At 38.1% G+C, this 22,400-nt stretch overlaps 2 pseudogenes; both read right to left on the reverse strand.

Moving 5' to 3' along the window:
* Window positions 1-1,340: 1,340 nt before the first annotated feature.
* Window positions 1,341-5,500, reverse strand: LOC107874309 (annotated as a pseudogene).
* Window positions 5,501-8,538: 3,038 nt separating this feature from the next.
* LOC107843984 lies at window positions 8,539-22,141 on the reverse strand (annotated as a pseudogene).
* Window positions 22,142-22,400: the final 259 nt, after the last annotated feature.

Below are 22,400 nucleotides of genomic sequence, written 5' to 3' on the forward strand. Positions count from 1 at the left end.
TAGCTTCACTTTGGTCCTATCAGACCTATTCAAGCTAACAAACAGATTTTTATCAATCGCCATGTGCCTTGTGTACTCACTATTGACATACCAATTGTATTGATCAACATGTGATTTGTGAGAATCCATGAATACCTTCTCCTCTGATTTTTCAACTTGGTGATCTTCCGTAAAATTTACTTGTTGGGAAGACTGACCACTTTGAGCTTGCTTTTGCCTTCAATACTTCTCAATGTGTCCATACTTCTTACAATATCTATATTGAATAGGGGACCTCTTGAACTTCTGCCAACAATCCATACTTCTTACAATATCTATATTGAATAGGGAACCTCTTGAACTTCTGCCAACAATTTTTCTTCAAGTGGTTTGTCTTCTTACAAACACCACAAGGTGGAAATTTTCCTTTCTTCAACGATTCACCTTGGTATACTCCAGATTTCGCCTCTCCAGAGTGGTCTAAAGAGACTTTTTTACCTTCTTTTGTTGCTTGAATTTACGCCTTACTTGAAAGGCATCTTCGACTATCCCTTCACTTCTCATGGTCACCCATTGCTCTTGAATTTGCAATTTCGAGATCAACTTAGCAATTGAAAGAGTAGTCAAGTCACAAGACTCTTCAATAGCTGAGATTTTTGCTTCGAACTTGTCCGGAAGGCTGACCATAATCTTCTCTACAACTTTCTAATCTGGAAAGTTTTCACCAAGTATCCTTATTTGGTTTGCAATATCCATCAGCTTGGAAGAGTATTCCTTCATAGCATCTGAATACTTCATCTTCAAGAGCTCAAACTCCCTCTTCAAAGCTAAGACCTTAATAGACTTAACTCTGTTACTTTCTTCAAACTCCTCGTTTAGGTTATCCCAGGCTTCCTTGGCTGTCTCACAAGCCATAATCCTTGTAAATATCACTTCCGTAAGACTTGAATGTATACAAGTGAGAGCTTTTGGAGATCTAGTCACCAACTCATCATACTTTTTGATTTCATTGAGAGTTGCATTGTCTCTCAATGCCTGGACAACAAGTTCTCCTCTCTCAACAACATCCCACAAGTTGAGAGCCTTCAAATAAGCCTTCATTTTAATGGCCCAAATATGGTAATTCTCCCCCGAGAAAATCGGAGGACCCGTTGTTGGTTGATTTTCTGGTGCCATGTTTTCAGCAAATAGATCCAAGAAAATGAGTTAAAAATAAAATGAGCCAATCAACGAAAACAAATACAGATCCCGTAAGAAATGGGCTCTGATACCATGTCACACGAAGGAGAGGAAGAACAGGAAAACAACAAGCTGAAACAACAACAAAATGGAGCTGTAAATTGCTGCCAGAAAACAAACTATAGAGAAGAACTGAAACTTGTTTTAATACTCTTATTTTTCTCTTGATTGAACATTGCATAGACTACACACATATATGTAGTGTGTGTGTGAGGATTACAAACCACAAAACAAGCAAAAATATCTACTTACTAGGAGTTTCTAGACAAATCCGAAAATATCTTATAACTAGGAGTTTCTAGACAAATCCGAAAATATCTACTAACTAGGAGTTTCTAGACAAATCTTAATTTCGTAACACCTTTTTTTTTAAAGACTGGTTAAGTAGCAGATTGATGAAAACGTTACCAAAAGGAGGCAACAAATGGACTTCGGACCTTGAAGTTACCATTAGTCCATGTAATTGATCCAAAAAATTCTCTCTCTAGACATTGGTTTGAAAGTCACTTGATAGCTCAGTTTCTTCGTGTCACTGGTAAATTTCAGTTTCTTTGGACTCACTTCGACTCTCAACGCATCTGGTGCTGTTATGGTTGCCGTATATTCTGATTCTTCTTCACCAATTCTAGTTAGCGTTCTGGTAACTTCCTTGGTTTCTCTTACCTTGGACAGAGAAACGGCTATTGATGGATAGTTCATGTTTGACACAGAGTCGTCACTTGAGTTGGAGGGGCATGAAAAGTTGTTTGGAAGTGTCTTTAAGATGAGTTTTACTGTTGATGTGTTATAGCCTGTAGAGCAGAGGAATTGCAGGTAGTCTGTGATCTCGGTCTCGTAAACCAAACCTGGTTTCAGTGGTCCAGACATAGTTGCTACTCCTGCCCCAAAATCATATGGCGTGGCAAGGTATTCTCCGTATGCACTATTGACTATCATTGGACTCTTCAAATTGCTTTCCTGAAAAGCTGTTAAAAAGAAACGTGGGGGGTTGAAAAAATGAGACTGTTTCCGTAAGAGCCATAAATTGGTGGCACTGATATACATCAACTATTATCAGGTTCTTACCTGTGGTCATCATAGCTGATCTAAGTGCTGACTGACTCCAGGTGGGATTCCGAGCCTTCAGTGTTGCAGCAATTGCAGAAACATGAGCACAAGACAGAGAAGTACCCGTGGCGATATTAAATAATGGTGGTTCTTGTCCAGGCCTAGTCAATTCTTTATCATTTGGGGGCCAAGCTGCAAGTATTGCAGTCCCTGGTGCTACAATGTCCGGCTGCAAGCACATGTCAGAAACTATTCGGTATGTGATCTGCTGGTAATCTTGCATGAAATGTATGTTTCGTTTTATAACGTGAGTATGCAAGTAATCACGAGTCCTTACTTCCCTTTCGGGGATATCCAGTAAAATTTGAAGTTAGAAAGAAGATTAGCATGGTACTAAGCAAGGGGCACAAATCGAGCAGTGGTCCAAAATTTGTAGACATTAGAACAAGGAGTGCTTACTTTTAAGAGGTTTCGAGTGTTATATGTAGGGCCTCTTGATGAGAAGAAAGCCACAACAGGAGCCGGTTTGAAATTAGCTACACTAACAGTCGGTAGAATTGTTGCCACCGGGTTCCTTAAGAAAATAAGAAGTGCAATTAGCAATTTTCTAGGTAACTCCACAAGTGCCTATTGAGAAGTAAAGTGAGTACCTTGTTGAGTTAATGTAAGAAAGAATCTTTATGCCGTCTCCTTGAGTGATTACTGCCCCCGGAAGTGATCCTATTTTGGGTGCCGTTATGAGCTCATCATCAGGAAGAATTAATATAAATCCGATGCCACCCTTTTTCTTCACTTCATCTAGCCTCTGTTCAAGTGAATAGTCATCATCGAGATGGTCACAAACAGTAATTTTTCCCTTGACTTTGTGTTCGTCTAGTGTATCTGGTTCACAGTCTCTGACTCATTGCTCAAGTTAGTCGCAAGTGTGTGAAAATTGTTTCCTAGTGAAGAATGACGAATGGAAACTGATACACATTTCAATCTCCAATTACCTTGCATCACCGTTCGATTCCGAGTATAATTTGACAGATAAGCTGTCCACCAAAGGATAAACTGGAGATTTCTGGAGATCAGAAAAGCTAATACCTCCGCCCTGAAAATCAACAAGGGTATTAAAAGACAGATAGCTAGTGGCTATACCGAATAACCGTGCTTTTTTCTTTTAAGTACCTTAATTAGCTTGTTCCCGCCCAAGAGAATATGTGTCTCAATGTTTCTGTCAATAGTTGTTGCACCAACTGTGAAAATCCAAGGAGCAACATTGACAACAGTTTCTTCTAAAGGTCCATCGTTTCCACCAGAACCGACAACAAGAATGCCCTTCTCTACAGCATGGAAGGCTCCAATGGCAATAGGATTTTTTGAAAATTCGTACTCTGCTCCGCCTGGTTGACCAGCTGATAAGTTGATGATATCGACCCCGTCTGCAATGGCATCATCAAATGCTTTCATAATAGCCGATCCACTGCATCCATAATAAGGCTTGCATATATACGGTAAACTGCAATCCTGGACCCTGGTGACCCGCCCTTGGCTGTTCCTCCTGCTAAGCCATAATAGGATGCACCTGCCACTGGACTCCCTGCTGCTATGGCTGCAACATGAGTACCATGCTTCTCATGGTCCCTTGCTGTCCCCGTAGCAGGTGTTATAGGTTCGCCAGGATCGTCATAAAACCTTGCTCCGATCAGTTTCCTGATATCGGTCCGTGAATGCATATGGTAAAATTTCTATCATAAACTTGTTTTTTTAAGACCACTTACAAAAACTTCACATAGCATCCAAGAGTTAAAGTTAATGGGCTCCTACAACGACCTCAAACTACTGAGTTTCCGTGAACTCATGGACACATTTAAAGATTGTTACCTGTTGCAGCTGGATTTATTGAAATCATAACCTCTGGTGCAAGTTCCTTTCCATCGCGATGGCACTGGACCGATACCCTTGTCATTGAAACTCTCTGATTCAGGCCATATTCCTATAACGTAATACAGGTTCTTGTGTTAGTAGTAAAGAATAAACAAAGTGCAATGAGATTTTTTTACAGTTTGAGGGTATCAGCTACCGGAGTCAAAAACGCCAATTATGGTATCTGCTCCATTTGGGGTTGAATTCCAACCAGAACTGTAAGGGATATCGTGTAGCAGATCGTATTGATCCCTCAGAAAATCCCATGATCGCGTAGTGTGTAGTTGAAATACTGGATCAGGGAAAACAGAAACAACTCCGGGATGTTGAGCAATCGACTGAGCTTCGGCATCTGATAAACGTGCTGCCAATCCTGAGAAACTATTCTTGTAGCTGTGCACCACTGCATTCTTTCTCCTAATGAAACGTGAAATGTAAATTGCTCTTCAGTTAGAGGGAGTTACTGCTCGGACTCCATTGCAGGTATGGGTTTTAAACCTCTCTATAACAACATCTAACTGTATAGGCTAAGTTTTCTTTGGAATCAATTTTCATTATGTTATATTATATGTTATCTATAATAATATCTTGCTATAGCGCCTGAAAAATACCCAGACAAATGATGACATCATACCTTGTTGTGATGGAGCTCATAAGCTGAAGGTGCTCTTCAGATGAACCTTTGGAACCCATGTAAACAATGTAAACTCCATGGCCTTCTTCTTGAGAAGTTGCCTTGGATTCACTTGGAAAAGAAATCAACAACACAGAAAACAACAAAACTAAAGAAATCCTTTTCATGTTTGTGCTCACAACTTGATGAAAGTTTGCTGTTTATATAAATAGGGGAAAAGCTTGATCTGTTTTGCTATCTTCATATCTGTTTCCTAATCTTTATTTGTGCTAGGGTGGATGAAAGTACCACATTAGTTGGAGGAATGGACCGATGGTTTGCTTATATGGACTTTATTAAGTGTAAATACATAAACACGACCTTTAACTTGACACCAAATTATAACTTTGACCTTTAATTTTATATACACTCAAAACCTTACCAGTGCACAAGTAGGCCTTTTATAGGCCTTTTAACACTCCAATCCTACCTCCAAATTATAACTTTGACCAGTGCACAAGTAGGCCTTTTAACACTCCAATCCTACCTGGCAAAATGCGTGTATACATTTAAAACCACGCGCGTCAGAGTTAGAATTGAAGTATTTTTTTGTTCAGCTTTTGTATAGTTAAAGGGCCTACTTGTGCACTGGCAAAGTTAAAGGTCATAGTTATAATGTGTCTTTTTTATTAGGTGGCAACATTTAAGTGGATTACTAATCCACGTAGGAGCGATTGAGTTTCACGCATGTAAGTTGCAGAATTGAAGTGTTTTTTTATTTAGTTTTTATATAGTTAAAGGGGCTACTTGTGCACTGGCAAAGTTAAAGGGTATAGTTATAATTTGGTGTAAGTTAAAGGTCTTGTTTATGTATTATGCCATTAAAATTTGAACTCAAATTAAATAAATTTAGTGATTGAGACATCAATATACTCGGTATAGTCCCACAAGTGGGGTATGCACTGCGTAGAGTGTATGCAAACCTTATTCCTTCCTTGACAAGTAAAGGGGTCATTTTTAATAGACTCTTAACACATACCGTAAATAATACAACTACTACTACCAGGAAAGACAACGCGAAACTATAAACTACTAGCCTTCTACCCAATTCTCGTCCTCCACGTCCTTGGTTAGCTAAAGGCTTGCTACTAGTCTTCTACCCAATTCTCGTCCTCCACGTCCTCGAAAAGTTAAAGGCTTGCTATGTCATGTATGATCACCTCTCCCCCGATACTTTTGCGGTCTATCTCTACCTCCTCTCAAACCCTCCAGTGTCAACCGCTCACATCTTCTCATTGGGGCGTCTTAAATTTAATAATTAAAGTTAAATCTTCATTAAGTACAAATAACGTGTGTGTCAATTAGCTGTCCAATTCCAAATTTCAAAAGTGGTGTGTTACTTTTAATGATCACATGATTATTTTTTGCAATACTATCAGAATCATTATGAAAAAATAACAAAAATATTAAAGTGTTGTCCTAGTGTTATCCACTTGAGAAAAAAGAAGACCTTTATCAACTTGGTGTGCTTGTTTTTAAATTGGATATTATTGCCCATCAACACTAGAGGTCCCGGGTTTGAGCCGTTGTCGAGTTCTTTGTCTAGCAATTGAGGGGAAGGAGCGACAGAAGTTCTTTTAGAATTCAAGAGAAGGTCGCGAGTCATTTATCATTATGATAGGTGTCAAGTGAAAGTGCAACAATGTATGGAGAATTGAAAAAAATCCTATTGAAAACGTGCTTTTTAGAAATAGACCCTACAATGCGTAAATTCAAATTTAATTGAACTCTAATATAAATACCAAATACAAAAGAGAAATTAAAAAGAAAAAAGAAATGATTACCTGTGCAGTACCAGAAATGATTTTAAAGTCGAAATCCTATTATGTTGTACCCACATTCAGATTGCACATGCTTCAAAATTTTGACCTAATATTATGACATAGGAGTAATACATAAAACGAGCCGAGAAAATTTAGCAATTAAGCCTCTTCAAGTTTTCAATTAGCAAAATGGTCCGTTCTCTTCAAGTTTTCAATTAGCAAAATGGCCTAATTTTATTTTCTCATTTGTGGACAGACTGTCAGACAGGTAATAGATCTGTCAGATTGATAATCGATCTGTCTATATATCTCTCGGACAGATGATAGATCTGTCGGATTGATCCGTCGGACAGATAATAAATTTGTCTAAAAAATGAGTTATCTCCCTAAATAAAAAAACTTTTGGACCATTTAATTAAAAAATAGACTTAAAAAGTCTATTTAACAAAGAGTCCAAACGAGCCCTTTAACTTGACTTCAGTTGGCATGTATGCCTTTCCAACTCTGGGTATGCACAAGTAGGTACTTAAACTTGTATAAAGTTGAACAAGGAGACACATGCGTCCTACGTGGCAAACTTACATCCTACGTAGAGTCCTACGTGTATTATGTACAATAATGGACAATGCCAGCACACTGCTGATCGACACAAGTTCAATGATGCACCTGTGTCGAGTTGAAGTGTCTAGATGGTCATAATGAAAGTTTGGGTGTTCAATTGCCAGTGGAAACCAAGTTTGATACAAGATCAAACACAGACAAGGAAATCAAGAGATCTACAAGACAATAACACTAGAGAATCAAAGGTCCCACTCGGCTTTTCTATGTTTTCAAGACAACAACCACAATATTCAACAAGATAAATAGAGAACACAAGATTACAATGACTATAGTGAATCGAAAGAGCCCTACACGGCTTCACTATATCAACACATAAACAACAAGATTACAACAACAAGAAAGTCACGAGTACATTAACAACAAAAAAGGAACCAACAGATACATCAAGATACAAGATAAATAGTTAGACCAAATGAAGAGACAATCTTAAGAACCCAAGAATTGTTACACTCTTGGACCCTTAACACTACCCACGACACAAACCTAACTCTACGTTGACACAAGAGGGCCTTTACCTCCTCTAAACACCAACGTTTCAAGCCAATAAGCAAACACAAGTGAATCTTCACTTGTCTAGCCTAGTTTCGGTTGGGGCTTCTAAAGAGAGAGGCTAAAATGTTACAATGTTTCAAGTCTTGACAATGATCAACCAAGTCTCAAAAACCCAAAATAAGACATAAATGACAAAAGTGCCCTTTTAATTAAAATGCTCCAATGGGCTGCCCATGGAGTGCATACATAGGGTGGTTTTGGACTTCATTAACACTTAAGTTCGGGCCTTCTCTCGGTTGTCTTTGACATGCTCAAAATATGTCCATCTACGAGGTCGTACTCATATCAAAGTTGAAGTGTATATGATATACAGTATATCTATGTATTATGGCCTTTAACTTAATACAAAAAATGTGTGTGTTCTTTGAACAACTTCACGCCGCACATTTCAGTTCATTCCATACCGTATGTTAACGGAAAGAAAATCATGTGTGCGCACCTATAGTTGGAGTTCAATAGCTCTATTGAACTATGACAGTTTTCACGCTATGGCTGCATGTGTTAACCATAAATATAAAAAAACAAAGGGCAGCCCGGTGCACTAAAGCTACCGCTATGCGCGGTGTCCGGGGAAGGGCCCCATCACAAGGGTGTATCGTACACAGCCTTACCTTGCATTTCTGCTAGAGACTGTTTCATAAAACAAGAATATGGTCATATTTATTTCGTGATATTCATAAAACAAGAATATCACGAAATAAATATGGTCTCGTTGTTGAGAACCCTTTATTCAGGAATCATATGAGTTATTACAAATGATAAATTGGTGATACTACATTCATGGATACACTGTGTTGCATACACCTTTTCTCTTAGACCGGATAAGTAGCAGATTCATCAAAATGTTACCAAAAGGAGGCAACAAATGAACTTCTAACCTTGTTCTTACCATTGGACCATGTAATTGATCCAAAAAATTGTCTCTCTCTAGTCATTGCTTTGAAACTCACTTGATAGCTCAGTTTCTTCGTCTTACTTGTAAATTTCAATTTGTCTGGACGCACTCTCAATGCATCTGGTGTTGTTATAGTTGCCGTGTATACTGATCCTTCGTCACCAATTCTAGTTAGCATTCTGGTAACTTTCTTGGTTTCTCTTACCTTGGACAGAGAAATGGCTATCGATGGGTAGTTCATGTTTGACACCGACTCATCACTCAAGTTGGCGGGGCATGAAAAGTTGTTTGGAACAGTCTTTAAGACTAGTTTTATTTTTGACGTGTTATAGCCTGTAGAGCAGAGGAATTGCAGGTAGTCTGTGATCTCGGTCTCATAAACCAAACCTGGTTTCAGTGGTCCAGACATAGTTGCTACTCCTGCCCCAAAGTCATATGGCGAGGCAAGGTATTCCCCATTATAAACTATCGAGCATTAGACTCTTCAAATTGCTTTGCTGAAAAGCTAATAAACAGAAACGGGGGAATGAGTCTCGTTTTTTGTCGGAGCCATAAATTGGTGGCACTGATAAACTAACATCAGGTTACTACCTGTGGTCATTATAGCTGATCTGATTGCTGATGGACTCCAGGAGGGATTCTGAGACTTCAGTGTTGCAACGATTGCAGAAACATGAGGACAAGCCATGGATGTACGTGAGTCTATATTAAATAGCGGTGGTTTTTGGCCAGACCGAGTCAATTCTGTGTCATTTGTGCGCCAAGCTGCAAGTATTGCAGTCCCTGGTGCTGCAATGTCCGGCTGCAAGTACATGTCAGAAACCATTCGGTATGTAATTTACTGTTAATCTTGCATGAAACATATGTTTTGTTTTATATACCATAAGTACGTAACTAATCGTGAGACCAATGAAATTTGAAGTTAGAAAGAAAATTATTATGGTACTGTGCAGTGGGCATAGATTGAGCAATGGTTCAAAATTTGACGGAAAGAATTAAATTAGAACAAGGAGTACTTACTTTTAGGAGGTTCTGAGTATTATACGTAGGGCATCTTGATGAGAAGAAAGCCATAACAGGAGCCGGTTTGAATTTATCTATAACAACAGTGGTAGAATTGTCGCCACCGGGTTCCTATAGAATATTTGAAGTTGCAATTTAGCAATTTCGTATGCTGCCCCACTAGTGCTTATTGTGAAGTAAAGGGAGTACCTTGTTGATTTCATGTAAGCGAATCTTTACGCCGTCTCCTTGAGTGATTACTGCCCCCGAAAATGATCCCATTTTGGTTGCCGTTATGAGCTCATCATCGGGCATACTTAATATAAATCCGATGCCACCCTTTTTCTTCACTTCATTTAGCCTTGTTTCTAATGAAAACTCATAATCGAGATGGTCACAAACAATAATTTTTCCCTTGACTTTGTGTTCGTCTAATGTATCTGATTCACAGTGACTAAAACATTGCCCAAGTTAGTTGAAAGTAGGCAAAAATAGAAACTGATACATTTCAATTTCCAATTACCTTGCTGGTAAAAGAGATATACGAGAATAATTTGTAATTATATCATCACCTATCTACTTGTACAACTGTAATTAGTTATTGTATCACTTTAGGAGTGTAATTAGCTGTTGTATTACTTTAGGACTCAGTGTTGTATTGGAGCCTATATATTCTCCAATAACTGATGAATAAGCCATCGATCTTCTCATTCTCTGTTCAGCAGTAGTTGCTTTATGGTATCAGTGCTCTAAAGCTCACATGAGTACGATCCCAATTTTTTTTTTACTCAACCCTAACTACTGCCTCACGCAAAAAAGAAAGGGCCACCAAAGTCACTGTTGTTAATGCAGATAACACTGCCAGCAGCACTACAATCTTGTAGTTTAATCCTGCATTTCAATTACCCATCAAACTTGCAGGCAACCACAACTTCACTACCTGGAAGGCATAGGTGTCAATGCTCATGCACGGACACAACCTTTTCGGTCACCTTGATGGCACAGTCGCTGCTCCTCTGCCCACACTTAAAGAAAATAATGAAAGCACTCCTGATCCAACTGACTATCTATGTGACATACCTTCCATTGCTGATGAACTTGCAATCGGTGGAGCGCCAATCGCTGATGTGCAACTTACTGTGCGAATCCTCCAAGGCCTTGGTTCCGAATACAACGCTATTTCTGCAGCCATCCGGTCACATGAAACAATGATCACCTATGAAGAACTATATGAGAAACTTCTTGATCATGAGATCTTTCTTAAGCAAGAAGAAGCCAAACGGACACCACCATCACTGGCTCAATGAAACACCCAAGCTCCTTCAAGAAACAACAACAATCGAAAGCAAGGAGGTAATACCTCACAAGGTAGCCAGCCATGGCATTCCCAGCCCGAGACTCATCAAATACCCAACAATGACGCTCTCATCGAATTCAGTAACCCTAAAATAATGACAGTTTTCTTCGCTGTCAACTCTGTGATCGCCTCGGTCACTCTGCCAAAGTATGTAGATCTAACTCTCACAACCACTTTCAGGCTCGTGCTAATTATGCTGCCCAGTTTCCACAACAATAAGATCCATGGATTGTTGACTCTGTGGCTAACCATCACATCACATCAGATGCTTACAGTTTAGCCACTTCTCAGGACTACAACTGACCCGTCTAGATCTCAATGGGAAATAGTAATACCATTCCAATTTCGCACACTGGTAACACTCGCTTATGTGAATCAAATAAAAGCTTCAAATTGAATGATACCCTTTGTGCCCTAGCCATTAAAATAAATCTTCTCTCTGTCTCTAGATTTGGTCACGATAACAAAATATCTATTGAATTTTTTCCATTTAATTTTGTTGTGAAGGATTTAACTACGGGGGCGCCTCTGGTGTGCGGGAAGAATAGACATGGGTTGTATGAGTGGCCACAAGAGACAACACGCAGTGTTCAACCTCAATCAAGTTTAGTAGTTAGTCGTCTTTCTATTGACTTGTGCCATCGACGATTGGGGCACCCAAATCTTCAAAGTTTACATAAGCAATTAAGTAAGTTTTCAATTCCATTTTGTGATTCAAAAGATCCTTTAGTTTGTAATTCTTGCAATTCAAATAAAATGCATAGGTTACCTTTTTTCTTAAAATACTCTGCAAACTAAACGTCTGTTGCAAATTATTTATAGCGATTTATTGGGACCTTCCCCGATGTTGTCAATTGACCAAAACCGTTACTATGCACTGTTTGTTGATCACTTTTCAAAATATATGTGGGTATATACCCTAAAAAATAAAAGTGAAGTTAAAAGATGTTTTTAAAAGTTTGCATCCATTACTCGAACGTCTCTTTTAACACAAAAATTCTCTTATTTTACACTGATGGCGGTGGTGAATTTGAAGGATTATCTCCCTATTTAAAAACACATGGTATTGAACATCTTGTTTCACCTCCGTATACACCTCAACGTGTAGCTTTAGTTAAACGACACCATAGACACGTTGTTGAAATAGCCAAACGTTAATTCATCAAGCCTCTCTGCCCTCAAATTTTTGGATTTTTGTTTGTCATCAAGCAGATGACAAGCAGTTTATCTTATCAATAGATTACCCTCAGCTACCCTAAAAGATAACTGTCCTCATGAAATACTTTTTCAAGATACCCCAAAATTTGATTCCATAAGAACTTTTGGGTGTTTATGTTATCTTTGGTTGCGACCATACACCAAAAATAAGCTTGAGCCTCGTTCAACTCCATGTGTTTACCTGGGTTTTTCCAACAAATATTATTGCCATCAGTGCTTTGATCCAATCTCTTCAAAAATATATTTATCCAGAGATGTTCTATTTTTTTAGAATAATTTTCCTTTTCAAAATATCTTCTCTCATTTATCAAATTTTCAAATTAAATCATGGTAAACAGTTGAAAAAAAAAAACAACCAAATCATTTGTGAAGCTCAAAAGTTAAACATGGAACTTCCTCCCGCTATCGCGTGTTCACCTTGCCCACAAAGTTCGCCCATGCCAATCGCCACAACCAGAGAGCAATCTCAAGGTTCAGGTATAATCCTCAACTCTCCTCAGAATTCCTTATCTAATAAAGATGTGATTTCCTCTTCAAATTCTAGTCAGCCGCTCAACCTTTCTGCACCTTCTTCCACGAATCAAACCACCCATTTCCAAACAAACAATCCACCCTTTTAACTTATGAACGACGGAATCCACCTTCAGCTCCTAAGTCATTGCCTTCATCCAGTGAAACCATACATTTGCAACCTTCCGTACCTTCCCCCATTGCAGCTCCTTTTACTTCAAATTTATCGGCTATCATCCCCCTCTAAACACACAACCAAGCCAAATCACTTCAGTCGCACCTTCCACCACAATGCCAAGTCACCCAATGGTTACTTGTTCCAAAAATAACATCCTTAAGCCCAAACATCAACCTAACTTTCTTGCTCACTTTTCAAGTTCAAAAACTCCCTCTTCCTACAAGAAAGCTCAGTGGGGTTCCCACTGGAAAGCTGCTATGCAAGCTGAATTTGATGCTCTTGTAAGAAAACAAACGTGGACTTTGGTTCCCAATGATCCGTCGAAGAATGTAGTAGACTGTAAGTGGCTATTTCACATTAAGCATCATCCTGATAGTTCTATTGAAAGGTATAAAGCTCGATTAGTGGCCAAAGGCTTTACTCAACGGCCTGGACTTGACTACCATTCCACCTTCAGTCCGGTAGTCAAGCCTACAACTATTCGCCTAGTTCTCGCTATCTCTGTTCAATATAATTGGCGTTTGCATCAACTTGATATAAATAATGCATTCTTGTTGGGTCATTTAGAGGAATAAGTTTATATGAGACAACCTCCTAGCTTTGAGCATCCGACTTTGTCCAATCATGTCTGCAAACTTCATAGAGCTATTTATGGTCACAAACAGGCACCTAGAGCTTGGTACACCAAGCTTAAGAACTTTCTTGTAACACAAGGTTTTTTCAAATCACAATCTAACTCGTCCTTGTTCAACTTACATCATTCAAGATTCACTGTTTATATCCTTGTATGTGTGGATGACATTATTGTTACTGGAAATCAAGAACATGGTATTTGACAAATTATCAATTCCCTTGCTCAAAGTTTCTCTATCAAGGACCTTGACCACTTAAACTACTTTTTTGGTGTTGAGGTTTTGTTGTATCAAGGTGGCCTTCTATTGTCTCAACAAAAGTATGTAGAAGACCTTCTCCAGGAAGCCAATATGCAAGACAGCAAAAGCGTTTCCACTCCTATGTCGGTCTCTACTGTTCTTAGTGTAAATCAAGCTAATCCTATTGTTGATGACTTTCGATCTTTTGCAAAATTGATGTCAAGCTACAATATTTGTCCTTTACCAGACCTGACATCGCTTTTACAGTAAATAAACTCTCCTAGTTTATGCATTGTCTTTATGCTAATCATTGGAAAGCTGTTAAGTGATTGCTTTGATATCTCAAACAGACCTCCTCCTTTGGGCTTCAAATAACCCGTGAGACTGATAGTCAAATTATGGTGTACTCTAACTCTGATTGGGTTGGTGATACTGTAGACAGAACTTTCACGACTGGCTTATTGAAGATATCAACACCAGAATATGAAAGACATGGTTATTTGTTTATCTCCATATTTTCTCTGTCTTAAGTCATTAATAATTTGTTTAGATAAGCTTTGAATTGTTAGTTATTTTTTTTAGTGTTTTTGTTTTGGTCAAATTGCAGGTCTATTAGTTATTGGTTAGGAGTAAGTTGAGTCCTAGTAATAAGAAATGACTTGCTTATACGTTTGTAAGCATATATATACAGGCTATTTGCATCAATAAAGGATTAGTTCTCTGATTTTTCATCAAATTTTCTGTCAGCTGTTTTGTTTATTATTCAATATCTCGTATCAAAGCCAGACTCTTCTAGGTGCTGTCAGGATGGGTGATCTTCAAGTAGTTGGTGGAATCAAGAAACTCAACAACCAAAACTACAATTCTTGGTCTACATGTATGATGTCGTACTTGCAAGGCCAAGACTTGTGGGAAGTAGTAAATGGAAACGAGGTTACATCTCCAGAAGCTGAAGAAACAAATAGTATCTTATGGAAATGGAGAACCAAACGGGTAAAGCAATGTTTGACTTGAAGATCACAGTCGAAGAAGATGTACTAGAGCATATACGTTCGCCAACCTGTTCTCCAAAAAGAATGATACGAAGCTCCAACTCTTAGTGTTTGAGTTGCTGTCAGTGTCACAACGCGACATGACGATCTCACAGTACTTTCATAAAGTAAAGTCGCTATGCCGAGAGATTTCTGAGTTGGATCCGGAGGCTTCTATTGGTGATACTAGGGTGAAGCGCATCATCATTCATGGATTGAAGCCAGAATTTAGGAGCTTTATTGCTGCCATACAAGAATGGCAAGTTCAACCGTCGCTGGTAGAATTCAAAAATTTGTTAGCTGGTCAAGAAGCCTTAGCTAAGCAAATGGGAGAAGTCTCATTGAAGAAGAAAGAAGAGGCACTCTATGCCAATCGAGGCAGGTGGAATTCCAAACCGCATACCACTGGTATATCCAAGAAGAATAATGATATGGAAAGAAGTCATCAAGGTGGAGAGAGTGTTCGTACAGGAGGAGCTTCGCAGAATCAAGACGACGGTAAGAAGTTTCTAGGAAAGTGTTACAATTATGGAAAAAGAGGTCATATGGCGAAAGATTGTTGGTCAAATAAAAAGACTATTGAGAGCAATGCTGCTACATCAAATAGTGAAGAAGAGTGGGATGCAGATGCATTTTTTGCTGTAGAAGAAGAAGAATTGATTCTCGTTACAATGACAAAGACAATTGATTACGAGAAGGATTGGATTGTCGACTCGGGATGCTCAAATCATATGATGGGGGATAAAGAAAAGCTGCAGCACCTGTCAGAGTATAAGGGCAGCAGGGTAGTTATAACGGCGAACAACTCAAAGTTACCGATAGCTCACATTGGTAATACAATAGTTTCTCCTCAACATAGTGATATCGTGGTACCGCTCCAAAATGTTTACCATGTCCCAGGTATGAAGAAAAATCTTCTCTCTGTGGCAAAGTTAACATCTTCTATCCATTTTGTTTTATTTGGACTATAAGATGTGAAGATCTATCGGGACCTGGAGATTATAGAAGAATCGGTGATGAAAGGTCAAAGGTTGGAATCAGTTTATGTAATGTCTGCAGAAGCTGCATATGTAGACAAGACGAAAAAGAATGAAACAACAGATGTGTGGCACATTTGGCTGGGTCACGTTAGCTTTTCCAAATTAGAGGTGATGATGAAGAGGTCGATGTTCAAGGGACTTCCACAACTTGAAGTGAGTAAAGACACAGTATGTGCAGGCTGCCAGTATGGAAAAGCACATCAACTGCCTTTTGAAAAATCCCACTTTCAAGCAAGAGAACCATTGGAGTTGGTGCACTCCGATGTGTTTGGGCCTGTGAAACAGGCTTCCATAGGTGGGATGAAGTACATGGTGACTTGTATTGATGACTTCTCAAGGTATGTGTGGATTTACTTTGTGAAAGAAAAATCTAAAACTTTTTCAAAGTTTAAAGAATTTAAGAAGGTAGCAGAAGCGGAAGTTGACAAAAGAATTTGTTGTCTACACAGTGATAATGGGGGAGAGTATACCTCAGAAAAGTTCTGTGATTTCCTTCAAGAAAGACGAATACGTCATCAGTTCACATGTGCTAGCACTCCACAATAGAATGGCATAGCAGAAAGGAAGAATAGGCAGCTGACAAAAATTTGTCGAAGCATGCTTCACGCGAAGAACATACCAGGACATTTTTGGGCAGAAGCAATGAGGACGGCTGCATTTGTGATCAACAGGCTTCCTCAACAAAGGTTATGTTTTATTTCACCTTTCGAAAAATTATGGAATATGAAACCTTATGTTAGTTATTTTTGAGTTTTTGGATGTGTTTGCTATGTATTTGTACCTGATCATTTATGTAGCAAAATGAAAAAGAAGGCTGTCAGATGTATTTTTATAGGATATGATAGTCAAAGAAAAGGGTGGCGATGTTGTGACTCAACAATTAGAAAGTGTTACATATCCCAAAATGTGGTGTTCGATGAATCTTCTTCATGGTGGTATCAGACAAGGAAGTACTGCCAGAATTAGATGTTCTTAAAGATGTGGTGCAATCTTCTCAAATCCAATTGGGTTTAAGAGAAGCAAAAGATGCAAATGACGAAGACAATGTCGAAGAAGGTGTAGCCCAATGTACCTGGCAAACTGGTGTGTATCAACAACCATGTGAACAAGCTGAACCTAGTGGAGTGGAAACACCAACGCAGTTCAGAAAATCAACAAGATTCAGAAATCCAAATCCAAAGTATGCCAATGTCGCAATAGTGGAGGAAGAAGGTGCAAATGAGCCTGAGACGTTTGAAGAAGCATCTCAAGATCAGAAGTGGAATAAAGCTATGAAAGAAGAAATGACAGCACTAAAACAAAATCAAACTTAGGATCTTATACCGAAACCAAGTGATGTGAAGCCGATATCTTGCAAATGGGTGTTCAAGATAAAACGTCGAGCAGATGGGTCAATCGAAAGGCATAAGGCTCATTTGGTGGCTCATGGATTTTCTCAACAATATGAACTAGATTATGATGAAACTTTTAGTTCTGTTGCAAAGCTTACAATTGTACGAGTCCTATTAGCACTTGCAGCTTGTAAAAATAAGAATTTTTGGCAAATAGATGTGAAGAATGCAGTTTTGCATGGGGAGATGGATCAGGAGATCTACATGGATCAGACAATTTTCTTTCAAAATCAAGATTACCCTGAGTATGTGTGTAATCTACGGAAGGCGCTTTAAGGATTAAAACAAGCGCCGAGGACCTGGTATAGTAAGATTGCTAAATTTCTTACTCATAGTGGGTATTTGGTGACTAGTGCAAATGCTAGCTTGTTCGTCAAAGCTAAAGAAGAGAAAATAGCTACTGTACTGGTATATGTGGATGATTTAATCATCACAGGAGATTATGAAGAAATTTTTTGAACTAAGGAAAACTTGTCAGTTTGTTTCCAAATGAAAGAACCTGGACAGCTCAAGCATTTTCTTAGTATAGAGGTCAGTTACTCTCAAGAAGGAATATTTCTCCATCAGTAAAAGTATTCCAGAGATTCGCTAAAGAAGTTTGGAATGCTTAAGTGTAAGCTAATCTCGACGCCAATAGAGCCAAACTCTAAAATATGTGCTCATAAAGGGAAAGATTTAGAAGATGCTACAATGTACCGACAGTTGGTAGGAAGTCTTATTTACTTAACTTTAACAAGATTAGACATCTTTTTTGCAGTTGGTATGATGAGTTGATACATGCAACATCCGAAGAAACCTCACTTGAAAGCAGTTCGCGGAATTCTGAGATATGTGAAAAATATGCTAGGCTATGGTATTATGTACAAAAAAGGTGAAGATTGTAAACTAGTTGGTTACTGTGATGCTGACTATGCAGGTGACCATGATACTCGACGATCAACTACCAGGTATGTTTTCATGCTTGGGTCAGGAGCAATTTCTTGGTGTAGCAAAAGACAACCAACAGTTTCTCTGTCAACCACTGAAGTAGAGTATCGAGCAGCAGTGATGGCAGCTCAAGAAAGCAGTTGGCTTATGCAACTGTTAAAGGAGTTGCATCAACAAGTGATGTATCCAATTCCTTTGTATTGTGATAACTTATCAGCAATACGTTTGGCAGAGAATCCAGTTTTTAATGCTAGAACTAAGCATGTGGAGGTGGATTACTTTAATACTCCAGAAAATTTTTCGTTGAAATTTTGTGCGTAAACGTGTTGGGTTCTATATTCTAGAATGAATTATAAATTTTTCGTGCAGAATGTCTTAGATTATGACCCACCATTGCATAGAGTATCGAATAATCTTTCCAACGATATGTGGATCATCCAAAACGGACGCCCGAGCAACGAGTTATGAACATTCCGATCGAACCGTGAATAGTAGTAAACAGTAAAACGTGCAGAAAAAAGTACTGAGGCCTGGCGTATTTTTTTTCCAAATTTTAATGATCATAACTCCTTGACAAAAATCCCCTTCTGTACAACATAGAAGGCTCCAATGGCAATAGGATTTCTTGAAAACTCAAACTCTGTTCCAGCTAGTTGACCAAATGATTAGTTGATGATATCGACTCCGTCTGCTCTAGCATCATCAAATGCTTTCATAGTAGCCGATCCACTGCATCCAGCATTAGGCTTGCATACACGGTACACTGCAATCCTAGACCCTGGAGACCCGCCGGTGGCTGTTCCTCCTGCTAAGCCATAATAGGATGCATCTGCCACTGGACTACCTGCTGCTATGGCTGTAACATGAGTACCATGCCCGTCGTGGTCCCTAGGTGTCCCCACATATGGTGGATTATATTCGCCAGGTTCGTCATAAAACCTTGCTCCGATCAGTTTCCTGATACATGTCTATGAAATGTACATAGTAAAATTTCTATCATAAACTTATTTTTTTTCGAAGATCACTTACAGAATTTTACATAGACCATATTGGACACACACAGACGGATCCAAGATTTGAAGTTTATGAATTCCTACAACAACCTCAAGCTACTGAGTTCCCGTGAACTCGTAGCTAACACACTGGACCTGCCACCGAGGTTGTATATGATGACTGTTACCTTTTGCAGCTGGAAGGTTTGAAGTCATAACCTCTGGTGGAAGTTCCTTTCCATCGCGATGGAACTGGACCGATACCCTTGTCAGTAAAACTCTCTGATTCAGGCCTTATTCCTATAACATATATACAAGATGTTTTTTGGTTAATTAGTGGTGGTAGTAAAATCCTACAAAGTATAGTCTCGGGAGGGTAGAGCGCATGCATGCCTTACGTCCTCTTGGAGGTAGAGAGGTTATTTCCGAACAATCCTCAGCTCAAGTGAATGAGAGCATACCAGTGTCAAAAATTCCAATTATGGTATCTGCTCCATTCAATGAGGTTGAATTCGAACCAGAACTGTAAGAAAGATCGCGTACAAATTCATATTGATCCCTCAGAAAGTCCCATGATCGTGTAGTGTGTAGTTGAAATACTGGATTAGGGAAAATAGAAACAACTCTGGGGTACTGAGCAAGCGACTGCGCTTCGGCTTCAGATAAACGTGCTGCAAATCCTGAGAAACTATGCTTGTAGCTGTGCACCTTTGCATTTTCTCTCCTAATGTAATATATACGTTATATACATTGTTATACAAGCCTTTATGAATCATAAATAGAGTCTCATTATGTGTAAAATATAAATTGCTATTCAAGAGGGAGTTATTGTTCAGAAATATTACTTCCTCCATCCCAATTTATGTGAGATAGTTTGACTCGTTACGAAGTTTAAGAAAGAAAGAAAAACTTTTGAGATATTTGTGTGGCTATAAATTCTTTCAATTGAGGGTAAAGTAGACATTTTAAAGTCAAATTGTTACTAAACGTAAAAATATGTCATTTTTTTTTAGACTTACTAAAACAGAAAGTGAGTCATATAAATTGGACAGAGGAAGTATAAGTAGCTCTTCTTTGTCCAAAATACATCAATGTATGTATTTTTTATATACATATATATATATATATATATATATATATATATATTCTACCTCTATTAAATCTTCTTCTCTGATTATCTCTTTACTGTATACTCTTATCTCTAATCTTTTTGGTCTTTCTTTTAATTCCAATATTCTGTCTTCTACTGTTCTGGTTATCCGTCCATTTACTCACAAATGGAAACAAATGGACAGAGGGGAGTTAAAGTGAAAACATAGTCATGTGACCGTGGGCCCACTCAACTTGCCAAAGTTTTTATTAAGCCCATTGAAGTAAGGATTTGAAGTCCACAAATGCCTATAAATACCACTTATGGATGACTTAAAGACATATAGCTAGAGAGAAGTAGGAGAAAAATCAAGAGTGAAAAAAATAGTCTTCTAAAGTCTTTGTTCATAAAAAGAAAAAGAGAGAGTGTGTAGTGTAGAGGGATTGAGATTTCTGAGATTACTTTGTTTACTGAGTTTTCCTGAGTCACATGACTGACTGAGTTCTATGAATCATGGCTTGACTGAGAGTATCTAGAAAACATGATACAGCTAAATTTTTGGGTACAAGTACCCCCAGGACTCGATAGCATGAAATTGACAAGACATGACCTTCTTGACACATAACCATAGTCAACAATTCATAGTACAATCATTAGGGATTTTCATAAAGTATTCGCATACTATAAGCTTACACATGAATAGGAATGCATGTAAACATATCATAATTTCATAAGCCTAATCTCATGAGTATTACGTCAATCCATTACAAAGCATAACAATAACATGGGAGTCATATCGAACATAAGGGAGAAATATGGATTCATCAATTTTGGTCACAAATAAGTCATAAGGCATAATTCCTATTCTCTTAGGCATTTTATCAAACACCTTGCATGCATATCTTTAGGCTTAGGCATAAATATTAAAATAATACTTCGTGGCAACATTTTACACTACCAAATGCAAGAATTTCAACCACATACTAACATATTTTCATGATAGTCATTAAAGACTTCACCTTGGAAATCAAACAACAACATAAACATGGATATAATTCAATACATACCATGGAATCCAAAGTTTATATTTCAAATAGGATTTCTTGAGCTTCATGGGTGAAAAGATCCCATGAATCAACACTTGACATACCTGGGTGGATGATTTCTTGAAGATTGATGGAGGAAAGCTTGAATTCTTGACTTGGAATTAAATACCTAGGGTTTCTTGTTCTTGGGAATTGATCTTTGAGAGAAACCCTAATTTTGTGTTATAGATAAATAATGAAGTTATGAGCTCTGGTATGGTATAATTAGGGGTTAAAACGGATGAAAAAGACCCAAATACCCTTTTAAAAAAAGGCTTAAAATCACAGTTCGGAATGTTCAAAGTTTTCTTTACAATCGATTTTTAACGTTATTTCATGTTATTTATAACAGCATTTTGCAATAGCATGCAGCTAAACAATATCAGAACAAACGACGACGTTATAAATTAAAGAAGTTTGATTGTACCTTGCTGTGAGGGAGCTCATAAGCTGAAGGTGATCATCAAATGAACCTTTGGCACCCATGTAAACAATGTAAACTCCATGGCTTTCTTCTTGAGAAGCTCCTTGGATTCACTTGGAAAACAAATCAACAACACAGAAAACAACAAAACTAAATAAATCCTTTCATGTTTGTGCCCACTACTTCATGAAAAGTATGGTTTATTATATTATATATAATGGGGAAATTGGATCTGTTTTGCTGTATATCTTCCTACCTGTTTCCCAATATTCATTTGTTTTAAGTGTTTGTGAATACACATTTGAATATTTAAATATACATTAACTTCAGTATGGGCACATGCATGTTTTGTTGTAGTGACAACCTTGTTACTGTTTATTGTTTAATTTTGTTATTATCTGTTATTTCTTATATTTTTATTATTTTTTTTAGATTATTTTTTTCTTGAGTTGAGGGTCTATCAGAAACAGTCTCTACTTGAGATGAATATAACGTTAAGCACACTTTACTCCTTCCAAACTCCATTTTCTGAGATTATATTGGGTATAAGATTTTTATGTGTGAATCTGAATATGTATTTGAAGATGAAGATGTTATATTTGGATA

This window comes from Capsicum annuum, chromosome 1 (assembly GCF_002878395.1).
Source record: "Capsicum annuum cultivar UCD-10X-F1 chromosome 1, UCD10Xv1.1, whole genome shotgun sequence".
Lineage (NCBI taxonomy): Eukaryota > Viridiplantae > Streptophyta > Magnoliopsida > Solanales > Solanaceae > Capsicum > Capsicum annuum.